This window comes from Triticum aestivum, chromosome 4B, assembly GCF_018294505.1.
Source record: "Triticum aestivum cultivar Chinese Spring chromosome 4B, IWGSC CS RefSeq v2.1, whole genome shotgun sequence".
NCBI classification, from domain to species: Eukaryota; Viridiplantae; Streptophyta; class Magnoliopsida; order Poales; family Poaceae; genus Triticum; species Triticum aestivum.
The window spans coordinates 319829697-319852310 of NC_057804.1; positions in this window are offsets into that span (position 1 = coordinate 319829697).

The following is a 22614-nucleotide window of genomic DNA, read 5'->3' on the forward strand; positions in this document are numbered from 1 at the left end:
TTCCGCAGTTTGCTAGTGGCTGCAATAACCTATTTTTTAAAACTAGGCCACAATAACCATGGGCTAATATTTACTGTAGTGACACTGGGCCTCCTACAGGCCGTAGAAACAGTGGGCCTTCTACTGGCCGTAGAAACAGTGGGCCTTCTACGGGCCGTAGAAACAATGGGCCTTCTACGGGCCGTAGAAACAATGGGCCTTCTACGGGTCGTATTATCAATGGGCCTTAGACAGGCCATATGATCGATTAGCCAAACATGGGCCAATAACAGACCGTATTATGGCCGTAAACGGGCTAGAGTTGGAATCGTCCGTTCATGGGCCAACCATAACGGGCCATCCTTAATAGGTCGTATTTGATGACACTATGAAAATGGCCCAACGAATTAACGGACCACAAACAGGCCGACTATAACCACATGCTGAATTTGGCCCACAAGCAGAAAATGACAGTAACGGGTCGTAAGTAAACGAATGCTAGAAATGAGCCCAAGAATTAATGGGCTCTGAGAAGGCCGAAAGATAACATGGGCTAGAAACGGCCCAACAGAATAACAGGCCGTTAATGGGTATAAAGTGATACACTGTTCATTACGGGCCAGTTTCACCACGGGCCGTTAATGGGTGTAAAGTGATACACTATTCATTACGGGCCAGTTTCACCACGGGCCGTTAATGGGCCAAGAGTTACAAAGGGCCTCATATGGGTCGAAAAGACGTCATGGGCCATACATGGGCCAGAAGTGAAAACAGGCTAGAATCATATTGGATGCCCAGATGATGCTACTAGGCCTAATTCGGATAGGGCATAACGGGCCTTGGGTTAGCGGGCTGTAAATGGGCTATATGCGAACAGGCCGTTAACAGGCTTTCCATGGGTCGGCTTGCCACCTTTTGACCAAGTCAAACGGGCTGGCCTTTTCACAGGAATGGGCCTCTGTTGGGTCGTGCCACGTGTCGACGAATCATAGGCGCCTTCTGTCCAATGAGTGGGTGACATCTGTCCCAACGATGAGCCGACACGTGTTTCCTCCAGCCAATGATGATTTTACACGTGCAAAATCCCCATTGGTCGGGGCTGTCAATGGGTTATCGGATCCAAAACCCGACCTGATATCTTAACGACGCTCCGTTACGGTGGATGCCACATGTCGGTCACCCTTGACCTAAGCACTTCTGTGACGCATGATTTATCATCATGGAAGTGGACACTTCCGTGATGATAATTTTGGTAATGTCATGGAACACTTCTACGACAGCACAGGTACGACTATCTTGATTCTATCATAAAATTGTCATGGATGTACATGCATGACAAAAAACGCGACCTACTGTGACAAACACGTATCATCACGGAAGTGTATTTTTTTGTAGTGTCCCATTTGCACTTATGGCATATATGACAAGATGATGGTTATTGGATTTTGCTTCTCTTGCGATGATATGCAAAATGTTTGCAATTCATCACATATACAATGCCATGAATATGAATGTAGTTCGCATGATTCCATCCCTTGTGTGCACCATATGCATACCATCCATGACAATGCTCTACATACTTCTCATGATTGTCGGATTACGGGATCCGCAAACCCTTGAAAGGTTTGAACTCTATTATGCGTGCAGAGATCTCAACCTACCCAGCCTGCCTACTCGCGATTCTCCTAAGCCTAGCGCGACGAGCTCGAAGAGACAAAGAGACACAACAATTTATCCTGGTTCAAGCCACCTTGCGGTGTAATACCCTATTACAGCATTTTGGTGGATTGCCTCGAAGGGCTGAGGATGAACTAATACAGTGGATGAACTGTCCTCAGGAGGTGATGTGTTCTTGAGCTCAAGAGAGCTGGTGAGGTGGTCGGGTGAGAATGGATCCGTCCCTCTATGGTGGTGGCTAAGTCCTATTTATAGTGGCCTTGGTCCTCTTCCCAAATGTTGGCGGGAAGGGATCCCACAACGGCCGGATTGAAAGGGGACAAGCAGTATAGCTTATCCTGACAAAAGTGGTCTTCGCCTGCGAAAAGCCCCTAGTCATGACGCTGCGGTGGGCTCGGTGAGGACCTCTGTCATGTCGTCCTGGTGGTCTTGGTCTTGTTGCACCAGAATGGAAACCTTTGGCTGATTCCTCGGAACTCCGTGCCTGTGGCTTTCCTCCCTTGCACCGAAGAGGAAACTGGCGCTCTGCGCCCGCTGGCGCCCACCTGGCCTTGGTTGTCATGGCTCACGTCAGCTGAGCCTCGTGAGGTGCACCCTGCATAGAACTCCCCGCCCCTCGGGAGCCGGCCTGAAGAGGCCGATCCCTCGGTGGTCTTGGTGTTGTCCGCCTCGCGAGGCTTGGCCCCTCGCGAAGGTCTTGAGTTGTTGATGTCAAAGCTGGGCCGTACCAGGCCGTCGATGAAGCCATGTGGTGGGTCGTAGGCAGGCTAGTCTGGATACCCCCATATCCAAAACACCGACAGTAACCCCCGGGCCCAAGGCGCGCTCGGACTTGGCTTCCAGGCGAAACCAAAGGGCAAGTGCAGAGCACCGCGGGCCCTAACCGCCTGCGGCCTTGATGACGTGTGGAGATTGATGGGACGTGCGCGTCTTCGCTTCCCCACACCGCCTTGATATTTGCCAGGCCTAGTGGTTGCCCTTTGCCAAAGCAGCTCGCCCTCACAGATTGTCGTGCTCGGCCTTTGTTTCCTCTTCTCCCAATCTTGTAGCTCCATGCGTAGATTTGGTGCCGGCGCCTCACCCCCTTTTCCGGCTTCCGTCATGGCCCCGCAATCAAGGAAGAAGAAGGGGAAGCAGCACGCCCCGGCCAGGTTCCCACTGGCCTTGGAGCCGGCTCTTGAGTGGGCGACGGTGATCAACCAGGAGGGGCTGGACAAGGTCCGCCATGCCCTCGTGGCCAATTCCAAGGAGTGGAAGGCGACAACCGTTTGTCCTGCGTCTTGGCGTGTGAGTGAGATGAGTGCCACTGAGATTCCCATCTATCTCCACGCTCTCCTTGCGGGTCTGATTCCTCCTTTCTCTCCCTTCTTCAACGTTGTAATCTCGCATTATCAGATCCACCTGCTACATCTGGACCCCCGCTCTGTTATCCTTCTCGCTGTCTTCACCTTCCTTTGCGAGGCCATGGTTGGCATTACTCCTTTTGTGGCCCTGTTTTGCCATTTCTTCTTGCTCCTGTTGGTCGATGCTCACCAATGCTCAGGATGTGTGACCTTCAAAGCCGTGGCCGCAACCACCGGCTCGAGGATCGACTTCGAGCTTTCGCCTGTAGCAAAGGGGTTCCGTAAGCAGTGGCTGCTCATGGATGCTGGTACATACAGCCCCCTGCTCCTGACTCTTAGGGCGCCGACCTCGCCTAGCTCTAGTTGGGGCCACACAAAGCTCTCCGACCGGCGCCTTACTTTCGTCTGGAAGAGGTTGGCGAGGTTGCAGGAGCTGGAGCTGAAGGCGCCAATGGTGGTGAAGGAATTCGTCAGGCAGCACGTCGCTCCCCTCCAGCGCCATTCCCGCCCAATGTGGGACCTTGCCGGCGTCGAGGATCCCATGAGGCTGCAGAGGCCGTTACTAACTGCTGGGACCTTGAGCATGGTGCTTAAACTCCCGACGGGCGAATCCGAGCCCGCCGACCTTCCTGGAGATGGTTGCCTCCGCTATCAGTGCTCGAACAAGGCAGCCTTCATGGGGCAGATGCCCTTATTCGACGAGTGGGGGTTGCTCCCGATGGGCCTTGAGGGGCCTCGTGAGAACCCCGTCTTCTTGCCTCCCTTGCTACTGGATCCTACCGCGCGGGCGCCCCAAGTGTGGAAGCAGGGGGGGCGCTCGCCGCCAGCAGCTATTAAGGGTTCCTCTGGAGGCCTGGCGCTGATGGGGGCCCGGGAGATCGAGGCTACCGAGGCCCTGAAGGGGGCCTCCGTGGGGTCAGCACAACCCCATGCTCCGGAGGCAGAGGTTCCTGAAGCCTGGGGTGATGGCTTCGAGGTGGTCTCCGATGGCAAGGCGCCCACAGGCGGCTCCGGAGCCGTTGGCCAGAAGACCGCGCCAGACGCCCTTGCTCCCGGGGACTCCGCCCCGGACGCCCCACCGAGCGCTCCTCCTCCTGAGGGTCACCTGTCGGGGTCCGGTCGGCCCCGCCTGAGTCTTGAATCGCTCCTAAAGAGGAAGATATCTCTGTGCCACAGCGATGGCACCCGTCGACCGCTGAAGCCAAGGAGATGTGTGGCTGCCGACGAGTAAGTACCTTTGCTCTTGATTCCTTGCATGCCGCGTTCTCTCCTAACCAGGGCCTTGCAGGGTTCTTGTGAATACGAAACCTCGGGAGGCGAGTAAGGGAGTCCTGGATTAGGGGGTATCCGGACAGCCAGGCTATATACTTTGGCCGGACTGTTGGACCACGAAGATACAAGACTCAAGACTTCGTCCCGTGTCCGGATGGGACTCTCCTTTGCGTGGAAGACAAGCTTGGCGATCCGGATATTAGATCTCCTTCTTTGTAACCGACTCTGTGTAAACCCTAGCCCCCTCCGGTGTCTATATAAACCGAAGGGTTTGGTCCGTATAGGGACAATCATAATCATCATAGGCTAGCTCATAGGGTTTAGCCTCTAAGATCTCGTGGTAGATCAACTCTTGTAATACTCATATCATCAAGATCAATCAAGCAGGAAGTAGGGTTTTACCTCCATCGAGAGGGCCCAAACCTGGGTAAAACATCGTGTCCCTTGCCTCCTGTTACCATTAGCCTTAGACGCACAGATCGGGGCCCCCTACCCGAGATCCGCCGGTTTTGACACCGACATTGGTGCTTTCATTGAGAGTTCCTCTGTGCCGTCGCTGCAAGGCTCGATGGCTCCTTCAATCATCAACAACAACGCGGTCCAAGGTGAGACCTTTCTCCCTGGATAGATCTTCATGTTCGGCGGCTTTGCACTACGGGCCGATTCGCTCGGCCATCTGGAGCAGATCGACGGCTACGCCCCTGGCCATCAGGTCAGGTTCGGAAACTTGAACTACACGGCCGATATCCACGGAGACTTGATCTTCGACGGATTCAGGCCTATGCCGGGAGTGCCGAACAGTCACGATGAGCATGACTTAGACCTGTTGTCGGACAATACTCGGGATATCACGCCTGCAGGAGCCCCGGACCTAAATCCGGGGCAGATCGCGTCGTCCAAGGACGGGTGGATGGACCCCGCCCCGGAGGCCGCACACTCCTCAGCGGTAGAGCCGAGCACAGACTTCATCCCCAAGGAAGCCTGTGTTTCCGGACCCCTGGACTTGTGTCCGATTGTAGGTCCCAAACCGCGCGCCCCCGAGCCCGCTGATTCTGGCTGGGCTCTGGTAATGGAATTTTCCGTTGCGGATATCTTCCAGCACTCGCCCTTTGGCGACATGCTGAACTCATTAAAGTCTCTCTCTTTGTTAGGAGACTCTTGGCTAAACTATGTCCGGCTCAAGGGGGAAGAAGGCGACGAAGAAATTCATTGCCCACCCACCACCCACTTCATAGCCACTGTCGACAACGTAGCAGACATGCTTGACTTTGACTCTGATGACACCGACGGTATGGACGTCGGCGCAGGAGACAATTCAGAACCACCACCCACGGGGCGCGGGACTGTCACCTCATCATATGATATATATACATGGTGGATACACCTAAGGAGGACGATGGCGACAAGACGGAGGATAAAACCCCCGGACAAAAGCCAAAATGACAGCGCAGACGCCGCTCTAAGTCCAGCCACAGTAAAAAATAGTGATAACAACGCTAGAAAGATCGACACCCCAGTCAACTCCGAAGGCAACAACGACCATACGGACCCAGTGATGGAGCAGGATGAGCCAGGTCACGCCGAACACGGCCTGGAGCAGACGCCCGATCATAGTGATCCCGAGGGATGAACTCATCAAACTGCCTTGAGACAGGAGCACAGTCCGGACGACGACGCATTCATCATCCCGGAAACACGTTCGGAACGAGATAACCTCCACAAAAGGCTTATGTCCACTGCGAGAAGTCTAAAGAAGCAGAAGCAAAGGCTTAAAGCCGCTCAGGAAACGCTCAATCATAGATGGAATAAAGTGCTAGATACTGAAGAAAAATACAGCGACGATCGCCACACAAAGAGCTACCCAAAGCGCAAGCTGCTGCCAGAATTCGACGACGAGGCCGTTCCACCGAAGAACAATACAGCCAGTAGGCCGGACCAACCACTTCATAACCGTAATAGAGCAGCTACTGACGCCGCACACGATTTACGTGGGCTCCTGGATAAAAAGGTCGGCGTGATGAGGTCCATCTACGTATCTAGAGGACATGCCCCGGCGCACGACTACGGTCACCAAAACGATCATACTGATCGAGTACCAGTTCGGAATCGGCACCAGACACAACAACAGCTGAAGGCATGCCACAACACGTCCAGATACAGAGGGGCTGCTCACCCTCTGTGCTTCACCGAAGAGGTACTGGACCACGAATTTCCACAAGGTTTTAAACCTATGAACATAGAGGCATATGACGGAATGACATACCCTAGGGTCTGGATTGAGGATTTTATCCTGCATATCCACATGGCTCGTGGGGACGACCTCCACACCATCAAATACCTTCCCCTCAAGTTGAAGGGACTAGCTCGTCGCTGGTTGAGAAGCCTCCCCGAAAATTCAATCGGAAGTTAGGAGGAACTCGAGGATGCTTTCAGGGCCAATTTTCAAGGGACCTATGTCCGACCTCCGGACGCGGACGATTTAAGTCACATAATTCAACAGCCTGGAGAGTCCGCCCGCAAGCTTTGGAACAGATTCCTCACTAAGAAGAATCAAATTGTCGATTGTCCGGATGCCGAAGCCTTAGCGGCCTTCAAGCACAGTATCCGGGATGAGTGGCTCGCCAGACACCTTGGCCAAGAAAAGCCGAGGATAATGGCAGCCTTAACAAGCCTTATGACCCGCATTTGCGCGGGTGCAGACAACTGGTTGGCCCGTAGAGGCACCAGCGACCCAAGTACATCCAAAATCAGGGATGGCAACGGGAAGCCACGGCGCAATAAAAACAAACGTCAAAATAAGGAAGAAAGTCCGGGCAACACAACGGTCAACGCTGGATTCAGAGGCTCTTGACCCGGTCAACAAAAGAAGCCATTTAAAGGCAGCAAAGAGGGACCGTCTGGCCTGAACAAAGTCCTGGACAGACTGTGCCAAATTCATGGCACCCCCGAAAAACCTGCGAACCACACTCATAGAGAATGTTGGGTCTTTAAGCAGGCCGGCAAATTAAATGTCGAACAGAAGGGAAGGGAAACACCAAGTGAATACGAGGATGAGCCTCACCAGCCGAACACTAGGGGACAGAAAAAATTCCCACCAAGAGGTAAAAACAGTAAACATGATCCACGCAACTCACATACCCACGAGAAGGTGCGAACGCACGCTCAGAGACGCGTACGCTATAGAGCCCGTCGCCCCCAAACTTAACCACTGGTCGGCCTGCCCGATCACCTTCGATCACAGGGATTACCCGACTAGTATGCGGCACGGAGGATCAGCTGCCTTGGTGCTCGACCCAATAATCGACAGATACCATCTCACTTGCGTCCTCATGGACAGCGGCAGTAGTCTTAATCTAATATACCAGGACACTGTCCGCAGGATGGGGATAGACCCATCCAGAATCAGCCAAAGTAACACCACCTTTGAAGGGGTAATACCAGGCGTCCAAGCCCGTTGCAGGGTGATGAGGACATCAATACAATTGTTACACCCACAGCCCCTGCTGCTATACATACTGGACCAATTACTAGAGCTCGTGCACGCCAACTAAATTACCAGGTACTTTCATTTCTTGGTAATGATTCTAATGTTCATGAGAATATGATGCTGCCTAAATTGGATACATTTGTTTTGCTTACAAATGAAGGGCCTAGCTTGGAGAAGGATGAACATTGGAGCAAGAACAAGCATGGAGATGATGGCATGCGCAAGGGGAACAAGAACGGAGTTACAAGTGATGATTTCAGGACTTTGAAGCCACCATAATGGGTGCATGAAGCCTTGGGCGAAATATACAAGATGCCACTTCATAAATTTCGTCCCGAGGCTATTTTAGGTGCTGCGTCACCTTATTATTGGGCCAGGCCCATGTAATTTCGAAATACATAAGTATAGGCTATTTTTAGAGTCCGTATGTGTGGGGAAACAAGAGATAGGGTTGATTTCGGACCCCTCCACCAAGGGCCACGAAATTCCCCCCCCCCCCTCTTCCTCCATATATACAGCCCTTAGGGCATCGTTTAGATTTTGGGTTTTGTTTAGATTAAAAGTTCGCCATAGCTGCAACTTCGCGTACTTCGTTTGTGTTCAACGACCAGACAAAGGCGTCACAGAACCCCACCTTGATCAATAAAGCTTTCATCTTATATTCGCAATATCCAGATTGCGATCTTAGTTTCTTGCTTGTTCTTCGTTTGCTCGCAGGAAACAGACCCTCGTGGTCAGGTTGATCGTGCTCCGGCGTGGTCAATAACCTCTCGGAGTTGGTTTAGCGATTGCTAAGGCGCGACGTCCTCGCACGTTCGTAGTCGGATCGTCAAAGTCGACTTCCACCAAAGCGATATCCATCATCTCATCGAAAGACGGGACACCTCCGCCTCTATCAAGTGGTATCAGATTTCCAGGTTGCTCAGTGAGATTTTACAGTTTTTCGTAGTTTAGATCGAGTCTGTTCTTCATACCTACAGTCCACGAAAAAGCCACAAAAAAAAATTAGGGTTAGTTCATCATATCCGAACCAATCTGAGCCTTTGCATAATCTTTTTAGGGTTTTGCTTTGTTGAATTTGCGGTTGCATCGTCGTGTCTAGTTGCTGGTCTTAGAGTCTAGTCTTTTAGAGTTTCGAGTTCTGGTCATAAGTTGTCACGCCGCCGCCGCACCATCATCATCGCCCCTGCCATCTACCACCACCGCTTATCCGCCACCGCTCCGAATCCGTATCCATATACCACCACCGATTCATATACCACCACCGATTCATATCCATATCCATATACCACCACCGCTGCCATATACCACCACCATATATCCACCACCAATCCGAGTTCCTTGCATATTAGGTTTGTTTTCGAGATCCATCTAGATTCCGATTCGTGTTTCCTTGCCGGAGTAGGTTTCGGAAAAAAAAAAGAGTCGGGTAGCCACGCTCCGTTTAGGCCCAAAATTTTTCGAAAACGCATTTTTCGAAAAAAATTCTGGTTATCCTATTTTTAGGTGTTTCTGAGTGTTTTGAGACAGGTGCCATTATAGGAAGTTTTTTTTTTGACCCGTTTCCAGTTTTTGGGTCCGGGCAGTCGAAAAAAAAAATTGGTCGAAAAAATTTCGTGCCCATCCTGTCCGTTTGAGCTAGGAAGAGTTTTGAGACACTCGCCATTATAGTGATTTTTCGCAAAAAAAAAGCAGCGCAAAAGAAAAAAAAAGAGAGCGCAAAAAAAAACGCGAAAAAAAAAATTCAGAGTGTGCTTTTCCCTTGTTTCCGTGCCGCGCCGTGATTTTGTTGGTGTTCTAGGCTCGCGTCTCTAGCACAGTCTAGCCTAGGACCAGCACAGTACCGTCGTTGAGCGTTTATTCAACTTTGCATCTCTGAATTGATTATTGCTGACCCTTTTTGCTACCATACTATAAGCCTTCCCAGCTCCACATACATCTACGTCGTGTGTTTGACTCTCCCTGGTAATCGCTCTATCTAAGCTTTGAGAGTTTTTTGACTACAACGGTTGCCGATCACCGCCTGCTGCTGGGTAAGAACTGGTAAGAATTTGAGATTTGCTTGACGGATTTGTGATACACCACCACCACTTCTTAGTAGTCTGTAGGATCATATTCTTGTGTGTTTCTATTGCTGCTAACCATGCCAGGATCACAAGCCGACGAGATTGACTGGGAGAACTTATCGAACAAGGAGCTTCATGATAAGTTTCAGCAAATGATGACTGAACAGGTACAAGATGTGCTGAACAATTTTGAAGAGGCCATGGAGAAGATCACTGGCCTTGAGAAGATGTTCGAAACAAAGCTCGATAACAGATTTAATGAACTGCTTGCGCGTCTTCCACCACCGGCTGCACCTGTCGCACCTCTGCAACAACAACAACTACGCCCCCTTCCGAATCAGTATGGACGAGCACAGCGTGTTCCTATTGTGCCAGGACAAAATTCTGGTGCCGTTGTTACTGCTGTTGGTGCTTCTTTGGCTCCTGCTACTGCTCCTGCTGGTACCCAGGAGGATGATGAGTATGCGGGCGATTATGAGGATGAGGTTGATCAAAATCGGATCTACGAGCAGCCCCCAGCACCACCACCAGCAGGTCGACCTCAGGTATATATTCGTAATGGTAGGCCTGCACCACCACCTCAGGTACGAGATGATGTCCATATTCCTAAACTGAAATTGAATATTCCACCATTTGAGGGTAGATATGTTCCTGATATATATCTTACTTGGGAGTTAGAAACTGAACAACGATTTACATGTTTACAATATCCCGAGGAGAGACGGGTTGCTGCTGCTGTTTGTGCTTTCACTAGTTTTGCATGTGTATGGTGGTCTGAACATTGTAGATTATATCCTATTCCCGCTACTTGGGCTGCTTTGAAAACTGCTATGCGTACTCGTTGGGTTCCACCATATTATCAACGTGAATTGCTTCAAAAATTGCAGCGTTTAAGACAAGGAAAAAATTCTGTAGAAGAATATTATCAGGAATTACAAACTGGCATGATTCGATGTGGTATTGTTGAGGAGAATGAAGCTATGCTTGCACGTTTTCTGGGTGGATTAAATAGAGAGATTCAGACCATTCTAGACTATAAGGAGTATACTAATATCACTCGTTTATTCCATCTTGCTTGTAAAGCTGAACGTGAAGTGCAGGATCGACAAGCATTGGCGCGAACTAACTTTTCTGCAGGCCGACCTTCATCATGGACACCGCGTGCATCTTCTACTTCAACTGCACCAGCACCTCAATTAGGTGCCTCCTCCAGTCGTGATACAAGAAAACAAGCACAACCACCATTATCTGCCAAGAGCGCACCTGCTGGGCCTGCACGGAGTTCTTCTTCTTCCATGGCATCAACAGGGCACACAAGTGATATTATTTGTCGTCGTTGTAAGGGAGGAGGTCATTATGCGAGGGAATGCAAATCTCCGCGTGTGATGATTGCTACCGCGGATGGTGGATATGAGTCCGCTAGTGACTATGATGAGGAGACTTTGGCTCTTATTACACGTGAAGAACATGGTGGAGATGATTCTGATCATGAGACACAATACATGGCTCCTGAAGACGCTGACAGGTATGAATGTTTAGTTGCTCAACGTGTTTTGAGTGTGCAGGTCACACAAGCTGAGCAAAATCAGAGGCACAATTTGTTCCATACCAAGGGAGTTGTGAAGGAACGTTCTGTGCGCGTCATAATAGACGGAGGGAGCTGCAACAACTTGGCTAGCATGGAGATGGTGGAGAAGCTTTCTCTCACCACAAGACCACATCCACATCCTTACAACATCCAATGGTTCAACAACAGCGGCAAGGTTAAGGTAACACGTACTGTTCGTGTGCATTTTAGTATCTCTACATATGCTGATTATGTTGATTGTGATGTGGTACCTATGCAAGCATGTTCCTTATTACTTGGTAGACCATGGCAATTTGATAAAAATTCTGTACACCATGGTAGAAACAATCACTATACTCTTGTTCATAAGGATAAAAATATTACTTTGCTTCCTATGACTCCTGATTCCATTTTGAAAGATGATATTAATAGAGCTAATAAAGCACAACAGGAGAAGAATAAGAGTTAAAATCAGATTGTGGCAAAAGAATTTGAGCAACAAATGAAGCCTAATAATAAACCATCTAGTGTTGCTTCTGAAATTAAATTGAAAAGTGCATGTTTATTTGCCACCAAATCTGATATTGATGAGCTAGATTTCAGCAAATCTGTTTGCTATGCTTTTGTGTGCAAAGAGGCATTATTTTCATTCGAGGACGTGCCTTCCTCTTTGCCTCCTGCTGTCACTAACATTTTGCAGTAGTTCGCTGACGTCTTTCCACAAGACGTGCCACCGGGATTACCGCCTATTCGAGGGATTGAGCATCAGATTGACTTAATTCCCGGTGCTTCACTGCCAAACCGTGCACCATACCGTACCAATCCAGAGGAGACGAAGGAGATTATGCGTCAAGTACAAGAGCTTCTCGACAAAGGTTATATACGCGAATCCCTTAGTCCTTGTGCTGTTCCTATTATTCTAGTGCCGAAAAAGGATGGTACATCACGTATGTGTGTTGATTGTAGAGGCATTAATAATATTACTATTCGTTATCGTCATCCTATTCCTAGGCTAGATGATATGCTTGATGAATTGACTGGCTCTACAATATTCTCCAAAGTTGATTTACGTAGTGGATACCATCAAATTCGTATGAAATTGGGAGATGAATGGAAAACAGCATTCAAAACTAAGTTTGGATTATATGAGTGGTTAGTCATGCCTTTTGGGTTAACTAATGCACCTAGTACTTTCATGAGATTAATGAACGAAGTTTTACGTGCTTTCATTGGACGATTTGTGGTAGTTTACTTTGATGACATATTGATTTATAGCAGATCTTTGGAAGAACATTTGGAACATTTACGTGCTTTTTTTATTGCTCTACGTGATGCACGTTTGTTTGGTAACCTTGGGAAGTGCACCTTTTGCACCGACCGAGTATCTTTTCTTGGCTATGTTGTTACTCCACAGGGAATTGAAGTTGATAAAGCCAAGATTGAAGCTATTGAGAGTTGGCCGCAACCCAAAACGGTCACACAAGTGAGGAGTTTTCTTGGCCTCGCTGGATTCTATAGGCGTTTTGTGAGAGATTTCAGCACCATTGTTGCACCTCTCAATGAGCTTACAAAGAAAGATGTGCCTTTTCTTTGGGGTACCGCACAGGAAGAAGCCTTCTCGGTATTGAAAGATATTTTGACACATGCTCCTTTACTCCAACTTCCTGATTTTAATAAGACTTTTGAGCTTGAATGTGATGCTACTGGAATTGGATTAGGCGGTGTGTTATTACAAGATGGCAAACCTGTTGCATACTTTTCTGAAAAATTGAGTGGGCCTAGTCTGAATTATTCTACTTATGACAAAGAATTATATGCTCTTGTTCGGACTTTAGAAACATGGCAACATTATTTATGGCCCAAAGAATTTGTTATACATTCTGATCATGAATCTTTGAAACATATTAAAAGTCAAGCTAAACTGAATCATAGACATGCTAAATGGGTTGAATTCATTGAGACTTTTCCTTATGTCATTAAACACAAGAAGGGAAAAGAAAATGTTATTGCCGATGCATTGTCTCGCCGCTATACTATGCTTTCACAACTTAACTTCAAAATATTTGGTTTGGAGACCATCAAAGATCAATATGTGCATGATGCTGATTTTAAAGATGTAATGCAGAATTGTAAAGAAGGAAGAATGTGGAACAAGTTCGTCGTTAACGATGGATTTGTGTTTCGTGCTAACAAGCTATGCATTCCAGCTAGCTCTGTTCGTCTTTTGTTGTTGCAGGAGGCGCATGGAGGAGGATTAATGGGACACTTTGGCGTGAAGAAGACGGAGGACGTACTTGCTACACATTTCTTTTGGCAAAAGATGAGACGGGATGTTGAGCGTTTTGTTGCTCGATGCACTACATGTCAAAAAGCTAAGTCACGACTCAATCCTCATGGTTTATATATGCCTTTGCCTGTACCTAGTGTTCCTTGGGAGGATATATCTATGGACTTTGTTTTAGGTTTACCTCGAACAAAGAAGGGGAGGGATAGCATATTTGTTGTCGTGGATAGATTCTCGAAAATGGCACACTTTATACCATGTCATAAAAGCGATGATGCTGTTAATGTTGCTGATTTGTTCTTTCGTGAAATTATTCGCTTGCATGGTGTGCCAAATACTATTGTTTCAGATCGTGATACTAAATTTCTTAGCCACTTTTGGAGATGTTTATGGGATAAGTTGGGGACTAAACTGCTTTTTAGTACTACTTGTCACCCCCAAACTGATGGACAAACTGAAGTAGTCAATAGAACGTTGTCTATTATGCTTAGGGCTGTTTTGAAGAATAATAAGAAAATGTGGGAGGAATGCTTGCCTCATATTGAATTTGCTTATAATCGTTCATTGCATTCTACTACTAAGATGTGCCCTTTTGAAGTTGTGTATGGTTTCCTACCTCCTGCACCTATTGATTTGTTGCCTCTTCCATCTTCGAAGAAGGTTAATTTTGATGCTAAACAACGTGCTGAATTGATTTTAAAAATGCATGAGTTAACTAAGGAAAACATTGAGCGTATGAATGCTAAATATAAACTTGCTGGAGATAAGGGTAGAAAACATGTTGTGTTTGCACCTGGAGATCTTGTTTGGTTACATTTGCGTAAGGATAGATTTCCTGATTTGCGCAAATCAAAGCTAATGCCACGTGCTGATGGTCCCTTTAAGGTGTTAGAGAAAATAAATGATAATGCATATAAACTTGAGCTGCCTGCAGATCTTGGGGTTAGTCCCACTTTTAACATTGCAGATTTGAAGCCTTATTTGGGTGAGGAAGATGAACTTCCGTCGAGGACGACTTCATTTCAAGAAGGGGAGGATGATGAGGACATCAATACAATTGTTACACCCACAGCCCCTGCTGCTATACATACTGGACCAATTACTAGAGCTCGTGCACGCCAACTAAATTACCAGGTACTTTCGTTTCTTGGTAATGATTCTAATGTTCATGAGAATATGATGCTGCCTAAATTGGATACATTTGTTTTGCTTACAAATGAAGGGCCTAGCTTGGAGAAGGATGAACATTGGAGCAAGAACAAGCATGGAGATGATGGCATGCGCAAGGGAAACAAGAACGGAGTTACAAGTGATGATTTCAGGACTTTGAAGCCACCATAATGGGTGCATGAAGCCTTGGACGAAATATACAAGACGCCACTTCATAAATTTCGTCCCGAGGCTATTTTAGGTGCTGCGTCACCTTATTATTGGGCCAGGCCTATGTAATTTCGAAATACATAAGTATAGGCTATTTTTAGAGTCCGTATGTGTGGGGAAACAAGAGATAGGGTTGATTTCGGACCCCTCCACCAAGGGCCACGAAATTCCCCCCCTCTTCCTCCATATATACAGCCCTTAGGGCATCGTTTAGACTTTGGGTTTTGTTTAGATTAAAAGTTCGCCATAGCTGCAACTTCGCGTACTTCGTTTGTGTTCAACGACCAGACAAAGGCGTCACAGAACCCCACCTTGATCAATAAAGTTTTCATCTTATATTCGCAATATCCAGATTGCAATCTCAGTTTCTTGCTTGTTCTTCGTTTGCTCGCAGGAAACAGACCCTCGTGGTCAGGTTGATCGTGCTCCGGCGTGGTCAATAACCTCTCGGAGTTGGTTTAGCGATTGCTAAGGCGCGACGTCCTCGCACGTTCGTAGTCGGATCGTCAAAGTCGACTTCCACCAAAGCGAAATCCACCATCTCATCGAAAGACGGGACACCTTTGCCTCTATCAAGTGGTATCAGATTTCCAGGTTGCTCGGTGAGATTTTACAGTTTTTCGTAGTTTAGATCGAGTCTGTTCTTCATACCTATAGTCCACGAAAAAGGCAAAAAAAAATTAGGGTTAGTTCATCCCATCCGAACCAATCTGAGCCTTGCATAATCTTTTTTGTATTTGCTTTGTTGAATTTGCGGTTGCATCGTCGTGTTCAGTTGCTGGTCTTAGCGTCAAGTCTTTTAGAGTTTCGAGTTCTGTTCACAAGTTGTCACGCCGTCGCCGCACCATCATCATCGCCCCTGCCATCTACCACCACCGCTCCGAATCCGTATCCATATACCACCACCAATCCGTGTCCATATACCACCACCGATCCATATCCATATACTACCACCGCTGCCATATACCACCACCATATATTCACCACCAATCCGAGTTCCTTGCTTATTAGGTTTGTTTTGAGTGTGGTGGTGCTGGTGGCTGCTCGTAGATCTGATTTTGATCATGAGACGCAATACATGGCTCCTGAGGACGCTGACAGGTATGAATGTTTAGTTGCTCAACGTGTTTTGAGTGTGCAGGTCACACAAGCTGAGCAAAATCAGAGGCACAATTTGTTCCATACCAAGGGAGTTGTGAAGGAACGTTCTGTGCGCGTCATAATAGACGGAGGGAGCTGCAACAACTTGGCTAGCATGGAGATGGTGGAGAAGCTTTCTCTCACCACAAGACCACATCCACATCCTTACTACATCCAATGGTTCAACAACAGCGGCAAGGTTAAGGTAACACGTACTGTTCGTGTGCATTTTAGTATCTCTACATATGCTGATTATGTTGATTGTGATGTGGTACCTATGCAAGCATGTTCCTTATTACTTGGTAGACCATGGCAATTTGATAAAAATTCTGTACACCATGGTAGAAACAATTACTATACTCTTGTTCATAAGGATAAAAATATTACTTTGCTTCCTATGACTCCTGATTCCATTTTGAAAGATGATATTAATAGAGCTAATAAAGCACAACAGGAGAAGAATAAGAGTGAAAATCAGATTGTGGCAAAAGAATTTGAGCAACAAATGAAGCCTAATAATAAACCATCTAGTGTTGCTTCTGAAATTAAATTGAAAAGTGCATGTTTATTTGCCACCAAATCTGATATTGATGAGCTAGATTTCAGCAAATCTGTTTGCTATGCTTTTGTGTGCAAAGAGGCATTATTTTCATTCGAGGACGTGCCTTCCTCTTTGCCTCCTGCTGTCACTAACATTTTGCAGGAGTTCGCTGACGTTTTTCCACAAGACGTGCCACCGGGATTACCGCCTATTCGAGGGATTGAGCATCAGATTGACTTAATTCCCGGTGCTTCACTGCCAAACCGTGCACCACACCGTACCAATCCAGAGGAGACGAAGGAGATTATGCGTCAAGTACAAGAGCTTCTCGACAAAGGTTATATACGCGAATCCCTTAGTCCTTGTGCTGTTCCTATTATTCTACTGCCGAAAAAGGATGGTACATCACGTGTGTGTGTTGATTGTAGAGGCATTAATAATATTACTATTCGTTATCGTCATCCTATTCCTAGGCTAGATGATATGCTTGATGAATTGAGTGGCTCTACAATATTCTCCAAAGTTGATTTGCGTAGTGGCTACCATCAAATTCGTATGAACTTGGGAGATGGATGGAAAACAGCATTTAAAACTAAGTTTGGATTATATGAGTGGTTAGTCATGCCTTTTGGGTTAACTAATGCACCTAGTACTTTCATGAGATTAATGAACGAAGTTTTACGTGCTTTCATTGGACGATTTGTGGTAGTTTACTTTGATGACATATTGATTTATAGCAGATCTTTGGAAGAACATTTGGAACATTTACGTGCTGTTTTTATTGCTCTACGTGATGCACGTTTGTTTGGTAACCTTGGGAAGTGCATCTTTTGCACCGACCGAGTATCTTTTCTTGGCTATGTTGTTACTCCACAGGGAATTGAAGTTGATAAAGCCAAGATTGAAGCTATTGAGAGTTGGCCGCAGCCCAAAAGGGTCACACAAGTGAGGAGTTTTCTTGGCCTCGCTGGATTCTATAGGCGTTTTGTGAGAGATTTCAGCACCATTGCTGCACCTCTCAATGAGCTTACAAAGAAAGATGTGCCTTTTCTTTGGGGTACTGCACAGGAAGAAGCCTTCACGGTATTGAAAGATAAGTTGACACATGCTCCTTTACTCCAACTTCCTGATTTTAATAAGACTTTTGAGCTTGAATGCGATGCTAGTGGAATTGGATTAGGAGGTGTGTTATTACAAGATGGCAAACCTGTTGCATACTTTTCTGAAAAATTGAGTGGGCCTAGTCTGAATTATTCTACTTATGATAAAGAATTATATGCTCTTGTTTGGACTTTAGAAACATGGCAACATTATTTATGGCCCAAAGAATTTGTTATACATTCTGATCATGAATCTTTGAAACATATTAAAAGTCAAGCTAAACTGAATCGTAGACATGCTAAATGGGTTGAATTCATTGAGACTTTCCCTTATGTCATTAAACACAAGAAGGGAAAAGAAAATGTTATTGCTGATGCATTGTCTCGTCGCTATACTATGCTTTCACAACTTGACTTCAAAATATTTGGTTTGGAGACCATCAAAGATCAATATGTGCATGATGCTGATTTTAAAGATGTAATGCAGAATTGTAAAGAAGGAAGAATGTGGAACAATTTTGTTGTTAACGATGGATTTGTGTTTCGTGCTAACAAGCTATGCATTCCAGCTAGCTCCGTTCGTCTTCTGTTGTTGCAGGAGGCGCATGGAGGAGGATTAATGGGACACTTTGGCGTGAAGAAGACGGAGGACGTACTTGCTACACATTTCTTTTGGCCAAAGATGAGACGGGATGTTGAGCGTTTTATTGCTCGCTGCACTACATGTCAAAAAGCTAAGTCACGACTCAATCCTCATGGTTTCTATATGCCTTTGCCTGTACCTAGTGTTCCTTGGGAGGATATATCTATGGACTTTGTTTTAGGTTTACCTCAAACAAAGAAGGGGAGGGATAGCATATTTGTTGTCGTGGATAGATTCTCGAAAATGGCACACTTTATACCATGTCATAAAAGCGATGATGCTGTTAATGTTGCTGATTTGTTCTTTCGTGAAATTATTCGCTTGCATGGTGTGCCAAATACTATTGTTTCAGATCGGGATACTAAATTTCTTAGCCACTTTTGGAGATGTTTATGGGCTAAGTTGGGGACTAAACTGCTTTTTAGTACTACTTGTCACCCCCAAACTGATGGACAAACTGAAGTAGTCAATAGAACGTTGTCTACTATGCTTAGGGCTGTTTTGAAGAATAATAAGAAAATGTGGGAGGAATGCTTGCCTCATATTGAATTTGCTTATAATCGTTCATTGCATTCTACTACTAAGATGTGCCCTTTTGAAGTTGTGTATGGTTTCCTACCTCGTGCACCTATTGATTTGTTGCCTCTTCCATCTTCGGAGACGGTTAATTTTGATGCTAAACAACGTGCTGAATTAATTTTAAAAATGCATGAGTTAACTAAGGAAAACATTGAGCGTATGAATGCTAAATATAAACTTGCTGGAGATAAGGGTAGAAAACATGTTGTGTTTGCACCTGGAGATCTTGTTTGGTTACATTTGCGTAAGGATAGATTTCCTGATTTGCGCAAATCAAAGCTAATGCCACGTGCTGATGGTCCCTTTAAGGTGTTAGAGAAAATAAATGATAATGCATATAAACTTGAGCTGCCTGCAGATCTTGGGGTTAGTCCCACTTTTAACATTGCAGATTTGAAGCCTTATTTGGGTGAGGAAGATGAACTTCCGTCGAGGACGACTTCATTTCAAGAAGGGGAGGATGATGAGGACATCAATACAATTGTTACACCCACAGCCCCTGCTGCTATACATACTGGACCAATTACTAGAGCTCGTGCACGCCAACTAAATTACCAGGTACTTTCGTTTCTTGGTAATGATTCTAATGTTCATGAGAATATGATGCTGCCTAAATTGGATACCTTTGTTTTGCTTACAAATGAAGGGCCTAGCTTGGAGAAGGATGAACATTGGAGCAAGAACAAGCATGGAGATGATGGCATGCGCAAGGGGAACAAGAACGGAGTTACAAGTGATGATTTCAGGACTTTGAAGCCACCATAATGGGTGCATGAAGCCTTGGACGAAATATACAAGATGCCACTTCATAAATTTCGTCCCGAGGCTATTTTAGGTGCTGCGTCACCTTATTATTGGGCCAGTCCCATGTAATTTCGAAATACATAAGTATAGGCTATTTTTAGAGTCCGTATGTGTGGGGAAACAAGAGATAGGGTTGATTTCGGACCCCTCCACCAAGGGCCACGAAATTCCCCCCTCTTCCTCCATATATACAGCCCTTAGGGCATCGTTTAGACTTTGGGTTTTGTTTAGATTAAAAGTTCGCCATAGCTGCAACTTCGCGTACTTCGTTTGTGTTCAACGACCAGACAAAGGCGTCACAGAACCCCACCTTGATCAATAAAGCTTTCATCTTATATTCGCAATATCCAGATTGCAATCTTAGTTTCTTGCTTGTTCTTCGTTTGCTCGCAGGAAACAGACCCTCGTGGTCAGGTTGATCGTGCTCCGGCGTGGTCAATAACCTCTCGGAGTTGGTTTAGCGATTGCTAAGGCGCGACGTCCTCGCACGTTCGTAGTCGGATCGTCAAAGTTGACTTCCACCAAAGCGAAATCCACCATCTCATCGAAAGACGGGACACCTTTGCCTCTATCAAAAAAATCACTATAATGGCGAGTGTCTCAAAACTCTTCTTAGCTCAAACTGACAGGATGGGCACGAAATTTTTTCGACCAATTTTTTTTTTTTGACTGCCCGGACCCAAAAACTGGAAACGGGTCAAAAAAAACTTCCTATAATGGCACCTGTCTCAAAACACTCAGAAACACCTAAAAATAGGATAGCCAGAAATTTTTTCGAAAAATGCGTTTTCGAAAAATTTTGGGCCTAAACGGAGCGTGGCTACCCGACTCTTTTTTTTTTCGAAACCTACTCCGGCAAGGAAACACGAATCGGAAACTAGATGGATCTCGAAAACAAACCTAATAAGCAAGGAACTCGGATTGGTGGTGGATATATGGTGGTGGTATATGGCAGCGGTGGTGGTAGCGGTGGTAGTATATGGATATGGATATGAATCGGTGGTGGTATATGAATCGGTGGTGGTATATGGATACGGATTCGGAGCGGTGGCGGATAAGCGGTGGTGGTAGATGGCAGGGGCGATGATGATGGTGCGGCGGCGGCGTGACAACTTATGACCAGAACTCGAAACTCTAAAAGACTAGACTCTAAGACCAGCAACTAGACACGACGATGCAACCGCAAATTCAACAAAGCAAAACCCTAAAAAGATTATGCAAAGGCTCAGATTGGTTCGGATATGATGAACTAACCCTAATTTTTTTTTGTGGCTTTTTCGTGGACTGTAGGTATGAAGAACAGACTCGATCTAAACTACGAAAAACTGTAAAATCTCACTGAGCAACCTGGAAATCTGATACCACTTGATAGAGGCGGAGGTGTCCCGTCTTTCGATGAGATGATGGATATCGCTTTGGTGGAAGTCGACTTTGACGATCCGACTACGAACGTGCGAGGACGTCGCGCCTTAGCAATCGCTAAACCAACTCCGAGAGGTTATTGACCACGCCGGAGCACGATCAACCTAACCACGAGGGTCTGTTTCCTGCGAGCAAACGAAGAACAAGCAAGAAACTAAGATTGCAATCTGGATATTGCGAATATAAGATGAAAGCTTTATTGATCAAGGTGGGGTTCTGTGACGCCTTTGTCTGGTCGTTGAACACAAACGAAGTACGCGAAGTTGCAGCTATGGCGAACTTTTAATCTAAACAAAACCCAAAGTCTAAACGATGCCCTAAGGGCTGTATATATGGAGGAAGAGGGGGGAATTTCGTGGCCCTTGGTGGAGGGGTCCGAAATCAACCCTATCTCTTGTTTCCCCACACATACGGACTCTAAAAATAGCCTATACTTATGTATTTCGAAATTACATGGGCCTGGCCCAATAATAAGGTGACGCAGCACCTAAAATAGCCTCGGGACGAAATTTATGAAGTGGCATCTTGTATATTTCGTTCAAGGCTTCATGCACCCATTATGGTGGCTTCAAAGTCCTGAAATCATCACTTGTAACTCCATTCTTGTTCTTGCTCCAATGTTCATCCTTCTCCAAGCTAGGCCCTTCATTTGTAAGCAAAACAAATGTATCCAATTTAGGCAGCGTCATATTCTCATGAACATTAGAATCATTACCAAGAAACGAAAGTACCTGATAATTTAGTTGGCGTGCACGAGCTCTAGTAATTGGTCCAGTATGTATAGCAGCAGGGGCTGTGGGTGTAACAATTGTATTGATGTCCTCATCAGGAATGCTTGCCTCATATTGAATTTGCTTATAATCGTTCATTGCATTCTACTACTAAGATGTGCCCTTTTGAAGTTGTGTATGGTTTCCTACCTCGTGCACCTATTGATTTGTTGCCTCTTCCATCTTCAGAGAAGGTTAATTTTGATGCTAAACAACGTGCTGAATTGATTTTAAAAATGCATGAGTTAACTAAGGAAAACATTGAGCGCATGAATGCTAAATATAAACTTGCTGGAGATAAGGGTAGAAAACATGTTGTGTTTGCACCTGGAGATCTTGTTTGGTTACATTTGCGTAAGGATAGATTTCCTGATTTGCGCAAATCAAAGTTAATGCCACGTGCTGATGGTCCCTTTAAGGTGTTAGAGAAAATAAATGATAATGCATATAAACTTGAGCTGCCTGCAGATTTTGGGGTTAGTCCCACTTTTAACATTGCAGATTTGAAGCCTTATTTGGGTGAGGAAGATGAACTTCCGTCGAGGACGACTTCATTTCAA